Raw genomic sequence first — 21,757 nt, 5'->3', positions numbered from 1 at the left:
CCGTTCGATTCCATGAATACGTGTTGTTGGCGCACGTGTGGGCGTTGCGAGCATTTATCTTGTACTTCCCCCATAACGCCCACATTTTCGTGTGTTGTTCCCCATTCTGCGTGTCACGCCCCGTGTTCCGCCCACTTTTGTTGTGTGCGCTGCGCTATGTGCGCTTTCCCTGTGCGCGTAGCGCATGCCGTTTAATGACGTGTGCGCCCGCATGCGCCAACCACGATTTTAGCGCACATCCCAGGATTTACACGCACACTGAATTCCATGAATCGATGTGCGCGGCTTTGGCACGCGTGGGCTGCGATTTTCACGTTTGCGCTGCGATTTTCCCGCTTGCGCTCCCCTTTTCGGCGCACATTTATTCCATGAATCAGCCCGTATATATTTATATTGGTCGTGCCGCGTTTCAACGTACACATTGATTATGTCGCGTTCTTCATGTCTGTCTGGTGCAGGTAATATTCTTCATGTCTAAATGCACGTTTGACCTACTGTTTGTGTTTTTTCTAGGGGAGTGCATATCTGCGTCACGTCTGTTGTACTCTCATGTGTCAGTATGGCAGTGAGGTCACTTGCTCTTGTCATCTTCAGCTGCAGCATGTTCATTTCTATTTGAGTTTGCAGGTTTATTCCATCTTCTATTGTTCCAGGATAAGATCGGAATGGATGCCTTAGTGAATAGTGTTTCACATATTTGTGGTATAGAGGTGGGAAAGGGGCAGACGCCATGAATGATGTGCTCATCTGCCTCTCGCCATTACCCTCTCTGGTCGTGCCCTGGACCACAACTCTTTTAGGGCCCTCACCCCATTAAGGTGCCTTGCAGGTCCATATCTTGGTGACCCCCGTCAGGTCACCTGAATTTTTTTGTATGCTCAGTCACACTCCAGGTCATATAGCAGCACTCCCCATCTGATTTGAAGTAAACCCAGTGTCCCATGTAATTACGACGGTCTCGGGGACAACAAAATGTTGATCCAGGCGGGACGATAGGGATTTGTCTTATATCAATATGAGGTAGATCATCGTTTTTTGTGCATTCATGAATTTTAGTGTCCATGTTATCACTATTTTCATTCCTATTGCCTTTCTAGCAGTCGTCTTACATTGGTTTATGGCTATTCTCAGGATGTAGAATCCTATTAGCACTAATACTAGTATGGCTATTAGTATTTTGAATGCATTAGCCAGCCAGGAAGGGATCCAGGAGAATAGGTAAGAGAGCCTTTTGTAATTTAGGATTTTGTCCACCTCCTCTGTTATTTTAGTCTGTAGATCTGTTAACAAGGTTATGGCCTCTGTGAGGGTCTCATTTTCTTCATCTCGAGCAGGTAGTATGTGCGGCAAGACAGGCCAATTTCTGCGCACATGCCACCATCAATGACCTCTAGCAGATAAAGGACATACCTATTTTGGAGGATCATCAGTCTTATTGCCCTTAGTTCTTCCCTTGTGGCATTATAGCCCTTAACTGTTGTGTTCATTGTTTGCAACAACTTGCATCTCGTAATTTTGAACCATTTCACCTTTGCAGCGGTCTGTATATCAGGGTGGAAAATAGTAGAAACGATCACTGCTGTTTTGGGAAACAATGTATGTTCATCTGGTATGTCGTAATAAACATCCTCTGATTTCGCTGAGAAATAATTTTCCCTTTTCCGGCGGGTAAGGGTGATGGACCTTATCTTTCTCAAATGTACATCCATTTTAGGGAAGAAAGCAATCTGTATATCACTACCAGAGTGGGTATGTTTATTAGCACTATGGAACATACGTCTCCCCAGTATGAGGGCAGCTTCATATATGCTTTGGATCCACAAGCCCAATAGTGTTCCATCAATACTACTGTTGCTGTCTTCATGCCTGGTACATCAAAGATGCGTTTACACCCAGTATTTATCCCACATTTACTGTACCATTATTTCAGAAGCATAGGGTAGCATTTCTCAGGGGTATTATCTGTACTGTCCCCCATCATCATCGACCCATTTCAGTAGCTTTGGTATTTTAGGGTAAAGATCTCCCCATTGATCCAACACTGCTAGTACCTTACATACCACTAGTGCGTCAGTCCACCCCTCAGGTGTGAGTACAGGTCCCTTTATTTGTAATTGGCCTCATTCCAAACATCCAGGTATTTCGTTCCCTTTCTTGTCCTTACAGTGCAGCATTTTATTTTCCTCTATTGTAATCCCTGCTATATTTGTCCCAGGTTGCTCATGTCTTATTACCTTATGCTTTGTGTCAGTTCTTGCCATATACTTAAGATCTTGTATATAATTAACTTCTTGCTGAGATTTAGCTTTATTTACCCACACTAGTGAAGCAGTCTGGCCTTGGAATTGTTCTCTGCTTAGACAGAGTGCAAGGTGCATCAGGTAATGTGTCTTTTTTATACCGTGGATTCGCCCAAAGTGTAGGGAATGAGGGAGCACACATAGCAGCTCTCATCAGATGTCCCTCTCCCTACTTTGCTCATGTGCTGGTACCACCTATTATAAGTCACCTGGACAGAATCAGTGATGTACACATTTATGTGTTGGAAGTCATCTCTCACACTTCTTTTTAATCTTTTCATCTGTTTAGTGGCAGCAGAAAATTAGTGAGTTGCTAATTCATTTGTTATAGTAACTGGAGTTACATTAGGGTACACTGATTTGGATACATTGTAGAGAACCATCTCGCGCAATCCTAGGAGAATAATAAAGTACAGACCGTAAAATGTGAAAAAAGTAGATACAAGCATAATTGCCAATGTATTAACATTTTGTAAATAAGCACGTGCATCAGGTTGTCTGCGGGCCAAAAGCGTATATCTAACAAAATGGAAAAGGCGCCTCTTCTTCTTTTCACTGGATTTTTCATGTTATTTTCAAAATGGTAGTCTCTATGAGAAAAACTGCACAATTATCACAAGAAGAACTCTTTCAAGAATAAAACAAGTTTTTGGGTTTCCTAAAAGAGTGACAAGAGTTGCGGTCCTGACTTGCAAAACATGTAAGAGAATATTGCGAATAACAGCGTTTGTGAAGGCAGCATTGAATGTCTGTATTTTTCTCCTTGTAAAAGTGTTTATCTTTTTATTCATGCATGTAAAATCTTTAGAAGAAATTATTTTGTATTCAGTTTATATCACTTTTCGATAGGAAGATTGGAACTGATTTCTCAGTTGCAGGGCCTAGACTCTGGAATTCATTGCCGGAAAGGTTGAGGAAAATCGAGGATTTCATATCTTTCAAAATTTGGAACCTTTCCTTTTCAGATAAATTCTGCCTCACACGTTTACCTCTGATTTCTTACATCTGTCTTGTTACCGGTTGTTTTAAGTGCCATGATGCCTTGGGTGAAAGAGTGCTATATAAATAGCTGATTGATTGATTGAATTATCAATTGTATTGTCTGTTTCAGTCTGCTGGTTGCTGTCTGCTACTGGTAGCTGATCGTGTCTGCATCCGCGTCAGTTCTTCACCTTCAGATTCAGGGATTTGCGGCAGGGGGGTTTCTCATTTGTAAGGTTTGACGTCACTAAGGTGTAGCCAGGCCTTTCTTACTTGGACTCTTACTGTAGTGGGAGAAATATCCTCGACAAGGTATTGTCCATCAAAATTCATTCATTCGAATTTGGTCACCTGGATACAATACGAGCCAATTTAGTAAAATCTGTGGATTCATTTGTTCGCTGTATTCATTGACCTCCCCTGCCAGGCTCGAAGCTGGTGTTACATAAAAGCCACACTTACTGTCATGGCAGCCAAGTATTCATGCATTTCAGAACCAAGCACATCAGAATGGGCATCAGTTTGCGCTCGAGGAGGAGAAAGAGGTGTCTACATACAGTGTCTCATCACCAGCTTGTGAGGAGTCAGCTGATGGTCTGAGCTGGGCTGATTGCGTAGTGGAAATAGGACTAAAGGTAGGCAATGGAGCCATCCTTTTTTCAGGGTCCCTTTTAATGTAGTAATCCGTTCCTTGAGAAGGCTGTTGAGGCACTCACAAATCTCATTTGCCTGATAAGCGGAAGAAATTGTATGCTTAATACCGAATAGGATTGTGAAGCTGTCCATTATTAGACCGAAGGACTTCGCCCACTCCCCACTTTGGGAAGACCTCATGTACGAGGAACTTCACAGCATATGTGGCTTCAGGATGTGTGCATGGACCGGCCTCCATCCACCAAGAGAAAGGACATACGACTACTAGCATGTAGCCGTTACAAACTTGGGTCATATCTCCATAATCGAGTTGTGAATCCTGGAAGGGTCCAGTGGGACGGGGTATTGCTCCTCTCACTGTTCGCAGTGTGTGCCCTGCAGTTCATTTCTGACAAATTAGGCAATTTGTGACAAAAGCAGCAACGTGCTCCGACAGGTTAGGCACAAGCCACTCTTCCGATATCAGGGCTGCAAGACTCATGTTGTGTGTGCTGGGTAAAGCAGCTGGTCTAGTGCTATGTAAGTAACCCAAGGGGCACCGGTTTTCCGGTATTGTCCTGTCACCCCAGTGCATCAGTGGGGAACAATGAGCACCCCCTGCGCTTCCATAAGTCCTGCTCTTCTGGTTGAGTGCGTCCCTGTTATTCTGGTATCAGTGTAATGGACAATTTATTAAAGACTTCTTTCATTACTATGCTGCGTGTGTATATGTATTTATTAGGTGCTGTGTCAAATTCAGATATATTGGGAAAATACACAGCTTTTTTGGCCTCTATGTTGGCTGCTTCATTGCTGCAGAAAATTAAATATGCACCCTTAGTAGAGGCTGTGCACTTCACCTCAGCAATGGCCGATGGTAGTTGTTCATTTATGAGCCTGCCCAATAATGGAGCATGCTGCACAGGTGTACCATCTGCGCGTAGGAAGCCCCACCTCTTCCAACGTGACAGTCCGCATAGCAAGCCTTGCCTCTTACAACGTGACAGACTTGTGTGTACTGTTGACATCACCTAGTGTGAGGAAAAAGGGTCCAGCTCTAGTAAAACGGCAGCTAATCGGAGCTGTTAGCAGGAAAATGACTGAAAAACTACATTTCTCTATGAGCCTCCTGCCAGTTGGTACAGGCGTGTGTAATTATGAGGGCACTTAAGCCTCTCCCCGGCCCGTGCTGCTTGTTGGTGATTTTGTATGCAGGCACACGTCAGAGGAGGCAGGCTTTGACTTTCATGAGGAAGACTTGGAACTTCGGGCCCGGCAGTGACAGCGTGTTGCTTTATCCCTCATGAGGGATCAGTATCGTCACGCCAACGTTACTGAGGCCAGGCCCGGGCAGTGAAGGACGTTTCCTTCTCACATGGCCTCTCGAAGCATGGAGGCACAAGCAGCGGCAACGCCGCCAACGCTGGTTTTCAAATTGCCTGTGTGGTGCTGCCCCTTTAAGGGATGAAAAATGCGGCGGAGTGACGTTGCACTCCACCTCGTGCACTATAAATAAAGGGGGCGTACCCGGCCGCGGTAGTGCGACCGGGGAGCCTGAACACTAAGGACGTCTGCAGGCTGAGTCTGTGAAGGGTTTTGGGGGCTCACAGGCATCGCGATTGGGGGCACAGACAGACCCCCAACAGTGGCGACGAGTCCGGTATGTCGCCCGGGCCCGGCGGTGATAATTGAATAATTTCGGAAAACGAAGCGGATGAGGAGGCTCGTTCGTTCCATGCCGCGAGCTGGGTGGATACCACACGGCAGGCGGCCATTTTGCAAATCAGGCAGTGGATGATCACAGCGCTCCGGGGGGGCCTGTGATTGCCATCCAGGCCCAATTTTTGGATATTATGATAGCGGGCAGCTATCTCTGCCCACACATGCCCAAATTTAGAATTTTTTCAAATTTTTGGACGAATTACACCGAGTGAAGGTGAGGCGGTGGGGGAAGACTGCTGATGACTGCTTTGTCCCTGGACCTCCCTGGCTCAATTTCTGGGACACACTTGTTGGACTGTGGCCCATCTGCACAGTTCTGCAGCTGGAGATATTAATCTTCATCATCCTCATCATCATGATCAGCTGCTGAGCTCAAGTCAGACTTTCCTGGACTGGTGGACCTTGTGGCCTGCAGGGCTTGCTGGAAATCATCATCATCATCATCATCATCATCATCATCAGGTCTGGCTGCTGGGCTTTGGGTGAATTGTTGGACTGGTGTACTTCAAAGCCTGGGAAGCCTTTTCTGGCTGGGTGAGTTGCGGCCCCTGCTTCTTTCAGCTGGGGTTCCTGTGCGCTTAACCCATGAGTGCACCTGGTGACCAAGACGGGGGACAACCTGCAGACCAGCAATTACCTCAAGTTCAGCCTCCTCCTGTGGCCCAACCAATCATTCAACTGGTGCCTCAAGTCATGGCACAAATGCGGGCCCCTGCGGTGCTCCAGCCCATCCCTGAGTTTGATGTCTCGGGCCCTCCGTCCAGTCTGGGGCCCAGATGGAAGCGGTGGGTCGACCGTCTCGACATGTACTTCAGGGCCACCATGGAGACCAACGAGGACAGTAAGTTGGCGATGCTGCTATATGCTGCAGGGCCTGCGGTGCAAGACATTTTTGAGTCACTCCAGACTGCCGATGCCTCGTACGATGCAGCCAAGACAGCTCTCTGCAATCACTTCATCCCCTTAGCCATCGTAGACTATGAGCGCTTTGTAATGCTGTCGGCTCACCAGAAGGAGGATGAAACTCTGGACACTTTTTATGGTTGTCTCAAATGCCTGTCTCTGGCGTGTGCATGGGGTCACCCCGATGACATGATCAGGACCCTCCTAATCCAGGTGTGCTAGTCAGGGAAGCTACGACGACAGGTGCTGAGGGAACCAGGGACCACCCTTGCTCACATCCTGGAGTGGAAGCGTTGTCACGAAGGATGGAGGCAGGTACATGTCCCATGAAAACAGAGGAGGTGTTTGCAGTGGGGCGCGGCAGTAGAGGTGCCAGGAGACCCAGCGGCAACTTCCGTGACAGGGGCGGTAGAGCTGTAGAAGGGTGGCAGAAGTGCGGCTACGACCTGCCCCACCCTGTAGAGTGTCCAGCGATGGGAAGAACCTGTGGGTGGTGCTGCCTTGCTGACCACTATGCACGGGTGTGCAAAACATCTCTGCCAGAAATGGTGCCCAGAGGCCCGGTGCGGTCTCGCTTCCTTCGCCAGTCTCACCCTCCCAATGTGGCCCAAGTCGACCAAAGGGAGGAAGGCGCACAGGTGGATGAGGAAGAGGAAGAAGAGGAGGAGAACATCTTTGTATCAAGTGTGGAGGCCCTCAAGTCAAAAAGCAGACGACAACCACGGTGCATTGTAGCAGTGAACAAGTCTCCCGTCACGGTGCTGGTGGATACGGGTGCGTCTGTCAACGTGATGGCCCGAGGACATTATGATGCGATGGGCAGTCCACCAAAGCTGGTCACCCCCAGAGCTCGCATATTTACATTTCGGAGGGTCCGAACCAATCCCCCTGGATGGGGCGTTTGTGGCCAAGGTAGAGCATGCTGGGTCAAGGATCACAGCACGATTCTATGTGACACCAGTCAGCACCAAGACGCTGCTGAGCTGCGCGGCGGCAGAGTTAGTGCAGCCCATCATTCTGAATCTGTCATGATTCCTGCCCCTCATGTCCCCAGCCCTCCAAGATGTCAGGCTGGAGCCAGGCCACGATCACCTACATGGCCCTCAAGGGCCTCTCCATCCCTCCAAAGACCCACTTGGAGTCAGACTTGGCGCTTGTGGCACCAGACTCACTCACACCCATAGGATAACATTGGGGATTGGATTTGTAGTGCATTGATGCGGACAAGATGGATGCCCCCACATATTTCGGTTCCCAGAACTGCATGTGCGGTCTAGTCTTTTGGGTGTGGTTCAGCCCAGAGGCACCTGGGATACCCAGAGACTATTTAAGTTACACCCAGGCTGAGAAACATGCTTTGCGTTTTCTGCACCTGCAGCGTGACACTCACTGTGTTCGGATCGGTCTCCAGTAGGCCTGCATCTTTCTTCTGTGCTCAGCTCCTGCAAGAACAAGAACACCATTAGGAACAGCCTTACCTTGCGGCACTTCTGCCCATCAGTCATTGCTCCTTCTGTTCTGCAGGCATCTTCGGCGGTGTCATTGCCATCCCGGCACACCGCTTCCTAAGGAAAAGGGAAAAGAACAGAAAAAAGGCATTAGTAAGCATTCTGCAAATCGCTTATTTTTAAATACTGTACGAGCTTCAAACGCTTACCTGAATCCCAGCCGCTCCGGGGGAACTCTATCTCCGGGACTTCTCATCCATCCGCAAGAGGGAAAAGAGACACTCCAGGTTAGCGTGGAAACATCTAGAGGCGCCGCATACCGCGCTTACCCCAGTGGTCGAAGTGAGCGGGAGCGCCTGGGAGCGGTGCTCCTCTACTTTTTTCAATTACCTTTTACAGCTCCTATACTTTAATTTAAAAAAGAAACCGTTCCGGAATGGTTTCGTTTTAAAATAAAAGTGTAGGAAGAAGTTGAAACTTGCACTTGCAGTGCACTGCACTGAACGTTCCCTTAAACAACAGGTGCAAGTGTTTGGGTGTGTGTATTTTGTGTGGGAGGGGACGTGGTGATGGGGTTTGTGGGGAGTGGGTGCAGGCCAGCAGGGAACATAGTTCCACTACTTCTTTTCGTACACTTCGACCACTGGCTTACCCACCGCATTTGTTCTTCATAACCGGCATCCACGCTAAAGCGTTGCGGCACCTAAAAGACACAGAAAAAGAACTCAGTTCAATGCAAATACGAAAGGGGTGCATCGCACATTGCGCTCTCACTCGCCTTCAGCGCTACTCATCTCAGCAGCACGCCGCCATCCCCGGACGCTGGCCATCATCTAAGGAAGGAAAGGAAAGAAGTTGGAGAACTGTTCAAAAGACTCATTATACTTACCTGTCGGACTCTTGCCAGTGAAGTAACTAGGCAGCAACAAGCCCGCAACAATCAACGCGCCCCTGCGCTGAAGGCAGGACGGAGAGCACACGATCCAAGAAAACAAGGTGAGCTGTGGATCAAACGGAAGGGTTGGACCCGGGGGAAAAAGGGGTTCAAGCACACAGAGACAATAGGGAGTTAAACTCTACCAATCCTGTGTTTCAGGCCCAGTCTCCAGTCGAATAACCTTCAGGGAAGGGTTCGGGGTCGTAAGAGGTCAAAACAGGCTGAGTGATGTCCCCGTGGATACCAGGTGAGCGTTACAGAATCACCATATAGAGTGCCCTTCCACCCGAGAGAACTAGTGGACAAGGAGCTGGACAATTTATTAAACCTGGACATCATCAAAAAGGTTGAAGGTCCCACACCGTGGGTGTCCCCTATCGTGGTTGCTAGGAAACCCAAACCACCCGACTCAGTAAGGATTTGCGTCGACATGAGGCTCCCTAACAAGGCCATACGGAGGGAGCGCCACCTAACACCGACCATCAATGACATTATCACGGAGCTACAGGGAGCTTGCTTCTTCTCGAAGCTTGACCTCAGGGCCGGATATCACTAGGTTGTTCTGCACCCAGAGACGAGATACATCACGACCTTCACCACCCACAGAGGCTTATATAGGTACAAGAGAGTCCGTTTTGGGGTGTCATCGGCAGCCCAGGTATTTCAAAATATCATCAGAGGGGCCCTGGCTGACCTGTATGGGGTATTGCATATCAGCGACGACATCCTGGTATTTGCAAAGACTGAGGTAGACCATTTACGCAAGCTAGCCAAGACCTTTGAGTGCCTGCAGTCGCTGGGCCTTACCCTCCACAGGGAAAAATGTGAATTCTTACCATCGAATTCTTTGGCTTCATGTTCAAAGAGGGTGATGTGTCACCGGACTCACGGAAGGTGAAAGATATCAAAGAGGCCCAGCCCCCGGAGAATGTGTCTGAGGTGAGGAGTTTCCTACGGATGACATACTGCAGACGATTCATTAAGAACTTGGCATCCAGGTCGGAGCCCCTGAGAGCCCTCACTAAGAAAGACGGTGTGGCAGTGGGGCCCTCTCGAGCAGGTGGCGTTTGAAGACATCAAAGGCACTCTCACGGCAGAGGACACAATGGCGTTCTTCGACCCTGCACTCCAGTCTGTGATAATCGTGGTTGCCAGCCTGTTTGGCCAGGGGGCCGTGCTAACGCAGATCGTCCCTGATGACAGCATCCGTCCAGTGGCATATACAAGCAAGGCGCTATCGGACACCGAATAGCGCAACTCCCAGATCGAGCGGGAGGCCCTTGACGTCCTGTGGGCGTGCACGCACTTCAGGCTGTACGTCCTGGACCGGCCGGTGACTGTTGTGACTGACCATAAGCTGCTGCTCCCCATTCTGTCTGGATCCTCATCAAAACCACCGGGGAGAATTGAACGATGGATGCTCGCACGTCTCGAGTATGGGGTCTTGCTGGTGTACAGACCCGGCTCCAACAACACAGCGGACTACTTGTCCTGCCACCCGGGGAGCAGCAGCAGAGACGCACCGGATGCATGTGCAGAGGAAGCGGACGACCACGTGCAGATGGTGGTGGAAGCAGCAACCCCGAACGCTCTGCCGCTAGAGGATCTGGAGGCGGCAGCGGGCCAGGATGAATGCTTTCGCATCCTGAAGTCTGCCATGCAACAAGGATCATGGAGGAGTGTGCTTGAATCCCTGGCCGGACGCACGCAAGAAGCGACAGGGGTGTTGGAACAGCTGTGGAAGGTGAGGGAAGAACTATCATTCTCCACCACAGGTCTCTTGCTGAGGGGCGACCAAATTATTATCCCCCAGACCAAGGTGCAGGAAGTGATAAGTCTGGCCCATCAGGGACATCAAGGGGCCGCGAAGACCAGGGCCCAACTGCGCCTCAAAGTGTGGTTCCCCCAACTGGAGCAGCGGGTGGATGAGCATGTGGCCGCATGCGTCTGGTGCCAGGCGGCTTCCCCGCACAGCGAGAGCCCACTATCGAGGCAATACCCAGAGGTACGCGCCCGTGGGAGGTGGTACACACGGATTTTGGGTCCACCATGCAGAGCACCCACTTCCTGATGGTGGTGGACAAATACTCTCGATATCCGGAGGTTGAATTCATTGATTCGGTGGCCTTTGAACATGTGGTGGTGGCCCTAGAGAAAGTCTTGGCCTCTCACGGTTTTTCCTATACCCTGTGCTCGGACAATGGGGCGCCCTTCCAGGGCGTGGGATTCGCAGAATTAATGGACGGATATGGAGTTCAACATCGGAAGATCACCCCGCTCCGGCTAAGAGCCAACGGGGAGGCGAAAAGACTCATGCGGACTCTGAACAAGACATTCCGCATAGCGCAAGGCCAAGGCAGGTGTCTGAGAAGAGCGCTTTACCAATTCCGGAGGGTCTACCGGTTGACTCCCCATACCTCGACGGGGGTGGCACCGGCGGAAGCCCAGTTCAAGCGGTGCCCAAGGGGATTGCTGCCAGAGGTCGTGGAAAAAGAACCAGGGGTCATTGACAACCAACAAGTGGACTGAGCAAGAGAACGCAAGGAGAGGCCTCCGCATCCAACACCTGACGCCCGGTGAGATTCGAAATAGGCACCCCCATGGGAAGCTGTCCCTCCCCTATGAACCTGAGTTGCTGGATGTTGTAGCTGTGAAAGGCTCGATGGTGACAGCATCCGATGGCAAATCATCAGTCACCTGGAACGTGAGCTTTTTCAAGAGACTGGGGGACACGAGAACTGATACACCCCAGGAGCAGGACAGTGTGGAGGTACCCGACGAGGGTGGAGGTGCTGGACCATTCCCTCTGTCTCCCGCTGAGGGGACGCTGGCCGATGGGTCTACTGTGCCGAGGCGAGCAGGAGGTACCCCCTGAGGACAGGGCGAGGGAAACCTGTTCGCCTCAGCGACTATGTGATAGGACATGTATCCTGAATGACCCAGAGGTCGTCGCAGTCAAGGCGGCTGTGATTAAAGGGGTACCGCTGGGTGATGTGTTTTCATTACATTGTTTGAAGTGTTTGGTTGTTGTGTGATCTTGTTAACGCAAAGTTGTTGTCCTCATGACTTTAAGGGATGAAGCATGTGGCGGAGTGACATTGCAGTCTGCTTTGTGCACTAGGAATAAAGGGGGCGTTCCCGGCCGCGGTAGTGCGACCAGGTAGCGCGAACACTAAGGCTGAGTCTGTGGGGGGTGTTGGGGGCTCACGGGCATCGCGATTGAGGGCACAGACAGACCCCCAACAGCATGGGGAGGAACTAGCAAGCCCCCCAGGCCTCAGTTAAGTGGGAATGTATTTCTTTGGAGTTCGTGATCACATTTCTTGTCAGGTGCGGATGCACCGTTCCTATTTCTTATTTTGCATAAACTGTGCCACACTGTTAGTGTGGGAGACAATTAAGGGCTACGTAAAGGAGCATGTGCATGTGCAGTCTTCATACTATTGACCTTGCTGGGCAGGTCCCGACCTGTTGTTTGAATACTCCATAACAGCACATGCTGATTGAACTTAGTCACGGAGAAAATGGGGCTTGCTGAATTGTTTGTGGCTGCTTGCTTTTGTTGTAAATGTTTTGTGACCAAGTCAGTTCTGTGCAACTTACAAGCACCTTCTGCTGGCTGACATGGCAAGAGGGAGATGCTGGTTATTCATTTGCTCATTGAGCTCAAGTGATGTGCTGTGACCAGGCCTATGTTGTATGTTTTCTATGTTGTTGTTGCACGTTATCCATGGCCATCAATAACGTTCCATGTGCTTATGTTTGTGGCTATGTCAGGGGTATCTAGGAATACAGGAGGCAGGTTGAATCCTAACTAAGAAGGATTCCGATTCAGGTTATGCAAGATATATGTGTATGTATGTCTTTTTCCCCTACTACCCTTCCCCATCCTCATGCAAGCTCCCTAACCCTCTATCCGGTGACCCTAACACCCCCTACCTATCCACAACCCCTCCCTAACCCTCTTCCCCCCTTTCGGCTGCCTCGTGGTACCTGTATTATCAAGATCAGGACCACGTGCAAACCAAGGTGGGAGGGGTCTACTTCATTTGGCTTCTGTGGTTAGGCAGGAGTTGTGCGATACTCCAGGTGTGTGACATAGGAAGAGTCAGAATACACTGTTACTTCCTACTAATTCTGCTGCTTGTGCTGAAAAATGTAAAGGCAATCTCGTACTTGCCACTGTCTCAAAGTTGCCATTTAGTTTTACTTTTATCACTGTGGTCCCCGTGTGCCTTTCTCCTGTGCTCTGGTCAATCATCGAAGAACCGTCAATGAAGAGGACTCCCCCCAATGCATTTTCTTTCACATGGAGTATATCGTCATAATATTCAGTGTACTTGGTGAAGTCATGCACGTAATCTCCTTCCTCCACTGGCTCTGCTATGAATGTTGCTTGATTCACTACTCTGCATCTGACAATTTTGATCGCTGGGTTTGAAATGATCACCTCATACCCAGATGTTCTCTGTGTGGTCAATATGCTTTTGGGTTTCTCAAGAATGACGAACGGGGCATGCTCCATATATAGAATACTGAACAGCCCATTGTAATGCTAGCAGATATCTCAATTGCAAAGGTTGCTGCTGCCAATGATTGTTCACAGGGCTAATGGCGTCTCATTATTGGATCTAAAATCCCACTGGATCCAAAATCCCACTTTAGTAGGCTAGTGGTTTGTGTCCTAAAATAGTCCTAACATAGTCTTTTGTATGAGGACTGCTGTCATTACCACTTCATTTGAATAAGAGACATGGTCGGATTGGGACAAGAAATAGGCCCGGACACCCAAAAAAAAGTGGCCTACCCATCACCTCAAAAAAGTGGCCCACCCCTCGCTTCAAAAAAGTAGCCCACCCCATGCCTTAAAAAAAGTGGCCCTCAAACCATCATCTGACCGTGAATTGTGTCAATTCATGACTTTACAGAAAATCCTACTTATGGAGGGCTTGTGTGTCTGTTACATTACAACACAACTCATAAAATAACATAACGCTGCATACAGTTCTGTGACAGGGTACACATCTCCGAGACGCAGGAGTGGCATGAACACGACCCTTCACCCCTTGATAAAACAGGAAGTGGCATCAAATAGCATTGTTCCTAAGTACACTACGAAAAATAAGTTATGATTTCACTAATGTGATATACATTTTATACAAGAATGGATCACCATATGTAGCATTAATATCTGTGTGTATAGATGCATATTGTCAAATTACTGTGAATGCAAGCAGATGTCCAAGGCCAAATGATAATATGTTATTGTATAGCACTTACGCTTAACTCTTTTTTTATAGAACAAATAAACATGCAATATCACCCAACCTGTGTTGGTACTCATTTATCGACCTCAGAAGGATGGAAGGCTGAGATGGTTCGAACCTGCAACCTGCAGATCTCACACTCGTCACAGCAGCGAGTGCTCAACCCAATGAGCTATCATAACGGATATAGTAAAATGAGCAAAGGTCTTGATATTCTGAGGCACCAACAGGCAGAATTAGCCCAAGACTAATCTATACAGAATTCCTTCCACTGATAAGAGAAATGGAGTGGTGGATTGAGACTTCAGGAGCAATGTCATTGTCCTGCTTAACAATGGATCTGACCAATGTCCTGTAGAAAGGGCAACCCAATCCCCAATTGCTAGCCTGTGTCACCACACATACAGCACACAACGGGTGTAACTATACACACGGAAATGGCCCCGGTTTCCATATCGTATCTGCATCCAATAACAAAACAAACGGTAAATGTGCTTGCTAGAAATGTGAATAGCAGGTGGCATTGATAAACGTACTTATGGAATATGCCTCTTTTTTCATGTATAAAAACAAACAAGTGGGTATTCAGTTGTGACTCGAGCATCACCACCAGCAATAAAATCCATGAAGGCTGAAATGCATGCGAATTTGCTGCACAGAGGATTTGGAGACAGATGCATACTTTACCACTGCACCCAGCTCCATGCTGAAAAGGCACGAAAGTCCCTCGATTCATAAAGTACCCCTCCGCCTGGATCAAAATAAGCAGCTGTAAGCCTATATATGCGCTGCCCTTCTGACAACAGCATTAAGCAAATAAGCACACATTATTTGTGATGCCAACTATCGCTTAAGAACAGTTATTAAATGCAATCATTTTCAACAATATCCAACAGAAAGCACTGCAGTGGAGGTAGGCCTGGCACATTGCATATATTTTTGTGGTGTGAATGTGAATGCTCATAAAATCAGTGTAAATCAGAAAATGTGGGCTTAGCATAAGTACTGGTACCAACACACATTTCTGCCAAAGCCCTACATTCTGACTTAGAGCACTATCAGGAGGGCCCACGTACAGCTTCTGAAATTCACTGCACTCCTGAACTGAACCTATGCTATTTCAGCACTAACAATTACACACAATTCTCAGAACAATGACACATCAAATATGTATGTGAATAAGCGCAACACAAAACGCTGCAAATGCATCCCAATACTGATGGCATTACGTCATGCTATTCTAATACTAGGACCTGCACAGAGCTCTGTGAATACACCTCAGCCATGATCTACAGGCTACAGCATTCCCACTAATCCAGTATTGGGACCCAGAAAACACAAACATCTGTCAGTGCACCTCCATCCCGACCATTAGCACATGTGTCATCAGGCTCTATTCCACTCACGGTGTATAATACACCAGTCCACTATTGTCTTTACTTTGCATTCTGGTATTTGCAGTCCTTGATTTTAGGGCGACTACAAAATCCCAAATTGCAAAGTAAAAACATGCATGCCAACATTATCCATTACAAGTGGTCATTCATAGCCTGGTCTTGTTTTAACCTTGATTCTGGGATTTGTAAGGGGGGGGACATATTGTCATGTATGCTTGTATACATCCATTCTAGGACAAAGACTACACACAGCACTGCCAGTGCCCCTCAATCCAAACCTGCAACAGGCCTTGCGATTCCAATTAGGAAAACAACCTCCAATTGAATGAGAAGGTAACAGGAATTGGATGTGAAAGCAGCAGAAACAAACAGGACTCGAAAATATGCTTTTTCCTCTTGTTGCCTGCTGTTAGATTTTTTTGTTTGAATGTATGTTAGCAACAGTCCCTCTCCAATGTACGGCTCCATGGTCCCGCCCTTCCCACAACAACACACGCATACACACGCGCTTAGGCCGCTACCTCCCACACTGCGCTGCTCCTTACCTGTCACGGAAGGAGGGCTCTAATGGGGATAAACCCTCAGACCTCCTGCACTCACACACCCCCATGGTCCACGTCGGAGGTCTGCTCGAAGCAGATCCTCATCTAGTAAGTTCTCTAGGGGAGAAGTGCGAGGGGATTCATGCTGCGAAGCACAGGGAAAGGGAGGGGGGTTTACACTGAGGGACTTGACAGTGAGACGGGCTGTGCAGTGAGAGGGGTTATTATTGTAGGCGGTGGGGCACGCAGTTGCGAGCAGTTGCAGGATGTGTTACTTTTTTACCAAAAACTGGGAGCGGGCCGGGCTGACCTCAGCCCGGCCCGCTCCTAGTGTTTTGTAAAAAAAGTAACACTTCCTTCACTTGCAAAGTGGCGACTGGCGCCATGGTGTCTCTCGTGCTGACTCACTGCCTGCAGGCCCTGCTCATGCAGAGCAGATCAGAGTAGGCAGGGCCTGCAGGCAGCCCTGAGCCGGCGCGTGACTGGCCCAGGCGTAGGCTGGAAACTGGCCCCTCACCCGACGCCCCCCTCCAAATAATTTCAACCCGGCCACGGGCTGATGGGCCTATCGAACCCTGATTATGTCATGCCAAATGATTGTAGTATTTCATGTAAATACTAAACCACATTTTTATAATGATCATTTTTTTTTTAAAAACAGCCGATAATTAAAAACAAAACGGCCCCTCGGGGGAAAAAACTGGCCCCCAGTTCCCAAAGGTCATCGGCCACTGGCCGATGGACCGATACGACCAGTCCAGCCCTGATAAGAGAATAGGAACAATTCTGCACTGTAATCAGGGATCCCTAGAACAGATGCTGTGCATATTGCCCTTTTTAATTCATTGCATGTTTCGGCCATTTCACCTGCCCACACTATGTCACTGTCATCTTTCTGAGCTTCCTAAAGTCCTTTTAAGAGGGGTCTGGCATATGCACTAGATTCAAAGACTCATACCCTGCAGTAATTGCAAAGGCCCAGAAATTGTTGCACCTCTCTCACTGTCTTTCGTAGGGGTGTCTTCATGATTGCGTCTGCTCTCTCAGGGGTCACTTTTCTTCCCTCTTGAGATATCAACTGTCTGATGTACAAGATTTCTTCCTGGTAATATTGTAATTTTTCCTTGTCTACTTTGTACCCCTTCTCTGCCAAGACTGTCATAAATTGTATTGAGTCTTTTCTGCACTGTTCTGCTGTCTCACTGCATACCAAAATGTCGTCTACATACTGGATCACTGTACTATCAAGGTGTACGTTCCCTAAGTTCCATATGGAGGACCGATTGAATATTGAAGGGGACTCACAGTACCCTGGCAGTAAACAAGTATTTTTCCACTTTTGATTTCTATACGAGAACAAAGTCAAGTCTTGTGACTCCTCATGAAGGGGAATTGAAAAAAGGGCATTGTTTAAATCCATCTTTATAAATTATTTAGCTTTGGATGGAATATTACACAATATTGGGGCTGCGTTCCAGACCAATGGAAATTATGCTTCAACCATATTGTTTAGGGAGCATAGATCCTGAATAAATCTGCACAATTCCCTGTTGCTTTTTTCACTGGGTACACCGCTGTGTTACATGGGGGTTCTAATGGCACTAATAGTTCCTGTTGCACTAGAGTAGAAAAAGTATCATAGATGCCTTCATCTGCTTCTTTTGACATTGGGTACTGTCTCAGTTGTGGCAAAATAGCTCCTGGCTTCAGTTTAATTTTAACTTCCCCTACGCCTTTCAATAGTGTGATGCTGGAAATGCATCGAAGGGACAGGGCCTCTGTATCCTTGTCCTTTACTGCCTTTTATCATGTGTTCTGTCATGTTTTCGACGCAGGAGTTCATGTGGCGGTGCAGCTCTCTTTTTTAGTTTTGGTGAACAGACCCATGGGGTACCCTTATGGCACCCATGGGTAGGAGTGCAACCCTGTGCCCCTAGTGTATGTTTTTGGGCACCTCTGGGTGGCCTACAGAGCAGGGTATGGGCTGGTGGCAGCTCCGTGCTGAATTGATTGGAGCCCTGAGCGTCCTCCATTTTGGGGATGCCCAGGCCCTGTCATTGGAATCAGTAGATTCCTGATCGAGACAAAATGGCCCCTGTGGCCTCTTGCCTTCCATCGCCTGTTACCTTGATCTTCCCGAAGTCCCGGGAAGCCCTGACTCTGTCCCTTCCCGCTGATTGGCTGTTGGGTGGAAGTTCCATATATGGTAGTATGGGGAAGTGCTGACCAGACTGGCTGGAGCCTTCCCAACAACCGTATGTTGTGGGTACGCCTGTTGGGGGGACCTGGGTGAATGGAGTGTGTGACGAATACGCATTCTGTGTTATGGGTGTCTAGTATCTGGTGTTTGACACAATGACTGAGACAGCCCTGCCCGAAACCGGTATGGATGAGGTGTGGAGTGTTGAATGGCTGGGTACTTGTCCCAATACACATAACTTGTTGTGAGTGTCTGGAGAGAAGTGAATGGCCTGAATGCACCATGTGCCTGATTGGCTGCCTGCCTGCATGAATGCCCTTCACCGTGATTGGATGCTTGAGTATGACCTAGCGGAATGAATGGGAGATCAACAGTATATCTGGGGACCTCTCACTGCTAGGAATCGTGTTCAGAAGCTGAAGTCCACTACGACGAGTAACTGGAGTGAAGCTTGATCTTGAAGCCCTGCTGGACGAGAAGAATTGCGGTTGCTCTCCTTCACAATCTAAAAGCTGCTGTGTCTCCAAGGACTGACCCAGGACCTGTAAGGCGCCCTCTTCCCGAGCTACGAGGGACCATCGTGCACCAACAGATCTTTGCCAAAGCTCCCTAGTAGACAGACCTTCAACAGGCTGCCGACTTGAGACGGGGACTGCCGCGGAATCCCAAAGAGAAGTGCCCGGAGGTTGTCCGCCACTGTCGACGACCGCTGTCGCGACCGGAGCCGCCGTGCTCCCGTTTGCCTAAGAACTTTCAGATCCAAGGACGCTCTCATCCACATCGCTGGCGCTTTTTCCTGCTGGAGAAGGCCTGACCGTCGACGCGCCGAAGAGCATCTACCGGCGGGTTTCCCGCCACCCAAAGACCACAGAGACGCTGACGACTTGACGCCCTTGCTGGGCCACAGTTCTTCAAACTCTTTGCGGTCCAGGACTATCAACACCGAGGTGCCCCGCACGCCTCTTTCTTGCAGGACGTTTACGCTTCCCCGTCAACAAGCACCGTTAGGAACGAAGCTGCTACTTCACCGTCGTAGCTCACCCTGTTCTCCATCGGACGTTTGACGACCCGTGACTCCTGCTTTAAAAGGAGGACACTCAAGAAGGGCCGTCGATTCCCTGACGAGGAACGCTACAACGCCAGGTACTTGGGGTTGCAGAACTATTGGGAAGTCTTTTGTGAACAATATATGGACTGGGCTTGCGATATATCTTTATTCTAAAGGTTGCCCATGTGGGGGGATCTCCACACAGAGCTGTGTTTAACGGTAGTGACAGTATTTCTGACAATTGTTCTTATCAACTGCTTTCCTCTTTTCTCTACTGTTGGTTTCCTTTACGACTTGATTTGTGTGCCATTTAACCGTACTTGTTGATGCACTTTAAAGAGATCTAATAGTAATTGTGGTACCACGTAGAACTGTATATTTGCCACTATAGATAACCAAGCACAAAGTGCGTTATCGTGATATTGAATATAACCTTGAATATTAATTATATAAAGACTGTGTTTAACCGATACAGTGTGCGGACATTCCTTTGTGGGTGCTTGGGGACTACACTGTACTTAAGAACCAGCAGGCATCACCTTCCTGAGAAGCTAGGCCTTGATTGCTCGACCACGTACCATAATAGAGAATCTTGGCTGGGGTCCTCAGTGCCTCTCCTCTAACATATAGAGAGCAGAAGTACAGACACCCACCTCCAGTCTTTACAAATAGGCCAATGTCATATGGGCTGTTGGTCCACAATAGCTTGGAACTTGTGCCAAATCTTCCCGAATAAATGATGATGTCTTTTTTATCAATGCCATTCTCTATGCCACTTCTATGCTCTCAATTTTTACCCAATAAGTGAGGCTTATGAAGAACACTACCTTATCATCCGAATCATCATCTCTAAACAGTTCCTCATCTATCAAAACAGTCAGTCTGTGTCCTACATCCAGAGCTTTCACTTCTCTCCATGCTTTTCCCTCATCATCAGTCCTATGAATAATCACTCTCTCCTCTCTCACTATGACTGCTTCTAGTTCTATGGGAATCACCTGTCCTTCCTCCTCATGCATGGGTACTTCTGGTCTGAACAAAAATTCTGCAGGTAGTCACAATGTTTTACCCCTTATCCCAGGAAGCCATGCTAACAGGATCTGTACCCCGTAAAGAAATACTTCTGGATCTAGTGGTGTACTCCACTTTGCTTTCTGGTCTAAAAATGCTAATATGAATTCTCATGCATTTACATAGTGAATTTGTGGAGTGGAGCGTACTCTCCCATGGTCAGTGAAGGATATGGTCATGTTTAACTTACTCATCAAGTCCCTCCACAATATTTTAACTGGTGTTTTGCGGGAATACAATAATGGCATAAAAAAGGTGATGTTCTCCTATAGTGATAGGTATGTCGTCAGTAAAGGGAACTGTGAGAAACCTGAGGGTGTTCTCACTTGTAGACCCCGGGCATCCTTTGTTCAGGTGGCCACGTAATGGCCATCGTACTTGGATACCAACACTGGGGGCGGACAAGCAAGGGAGGATCATCTGGGCAGGAGGTCCTCAGGGATTGCGGGAGGAACACCCTTGGGAGAGACATGGTATCCCCACCTTTTCGACACCTCCCACCCGACCTTTCCTCCACGTTTATAGATTATTGGAAGTCTTGTCCCGTTGCTCCCTCCCATGTTCCAACAGGTACCAACACCAAAGGGAAGCGTAGAAGAACCAGGAAAAGGAGAACAACCACAGCACCCCATATTTTACAACAAGATCATTCCCCTTCTGCTGAGAATATTCGTCCTCCTTTTCCTATCACCACTCAGGAATACTAAAAATCCCATTATTCTTCCCCACTCTTTTCCCCCAAAACCACTGGGACGAGGAAGAGGCAGACTGGAGCATTGAACATTACCCATAGGAATCAATGTGCTATGAATTCCTATGGGCAGTCTCCATCTTGTCCCATTAACAAGGACAGGCAGAGTCAGGCAGGGCTGGGCAACCACTCTCACCTGATTCTGGTTAACTCTCCCAGCTAGTATAAAAGGTGGATCACACAGACCCACTTTGAGTGAGCTGGGAATGCTGGAGGAAGCACAGAAGCCAGGAGTGAAGAATCAGAGCTGGAGGAACCCTGGAAGACCTGGAGCAAGGAGGACTGCCAAATTACTGAGCCTGTAAGTACAGAGGAGGCTGCAGTATGGTGAGGGAGCTCTGACACCAGGGAGCCAAACCAGGGGCAGCTGGGTTCACCTGGCAGTGCCCAAGCCACAGCACCTCCCATGGGCCAGACAGGAAAGCCCAGGCCTTTGAGGGGCAGGTGGTGAGACCCTGACCTCATAAAGCATGCCGTTTACAACCTTGCAGCTCCCAAAACCACTGGAATGTTGTTTTAGGGGAGCTGGTGAAGTGGGAGCAAAATAACAACACTGC

Source organism: Ambystoma mexicanum, chromosome 2q (genome assembly GCF_040938575.1).
Source record: "Ambystoma mexicanum isolate Mex_15411 chromosome 2q, UKY_AmexF1_1, whole genome shotgun sequence".
NCBI classification, from domain to species: domain Eukaryota; kingdom Metazoa; phylum Chordata; class Amphibia; order Caudata; family Ambystomatidae; genus Ambystoma; species Ambystoma mexicanum.
The sequence above is the reverse complement of the archived record's forward strand: the minus strand, read 5'-3'. Positions refer to the sequence as shown.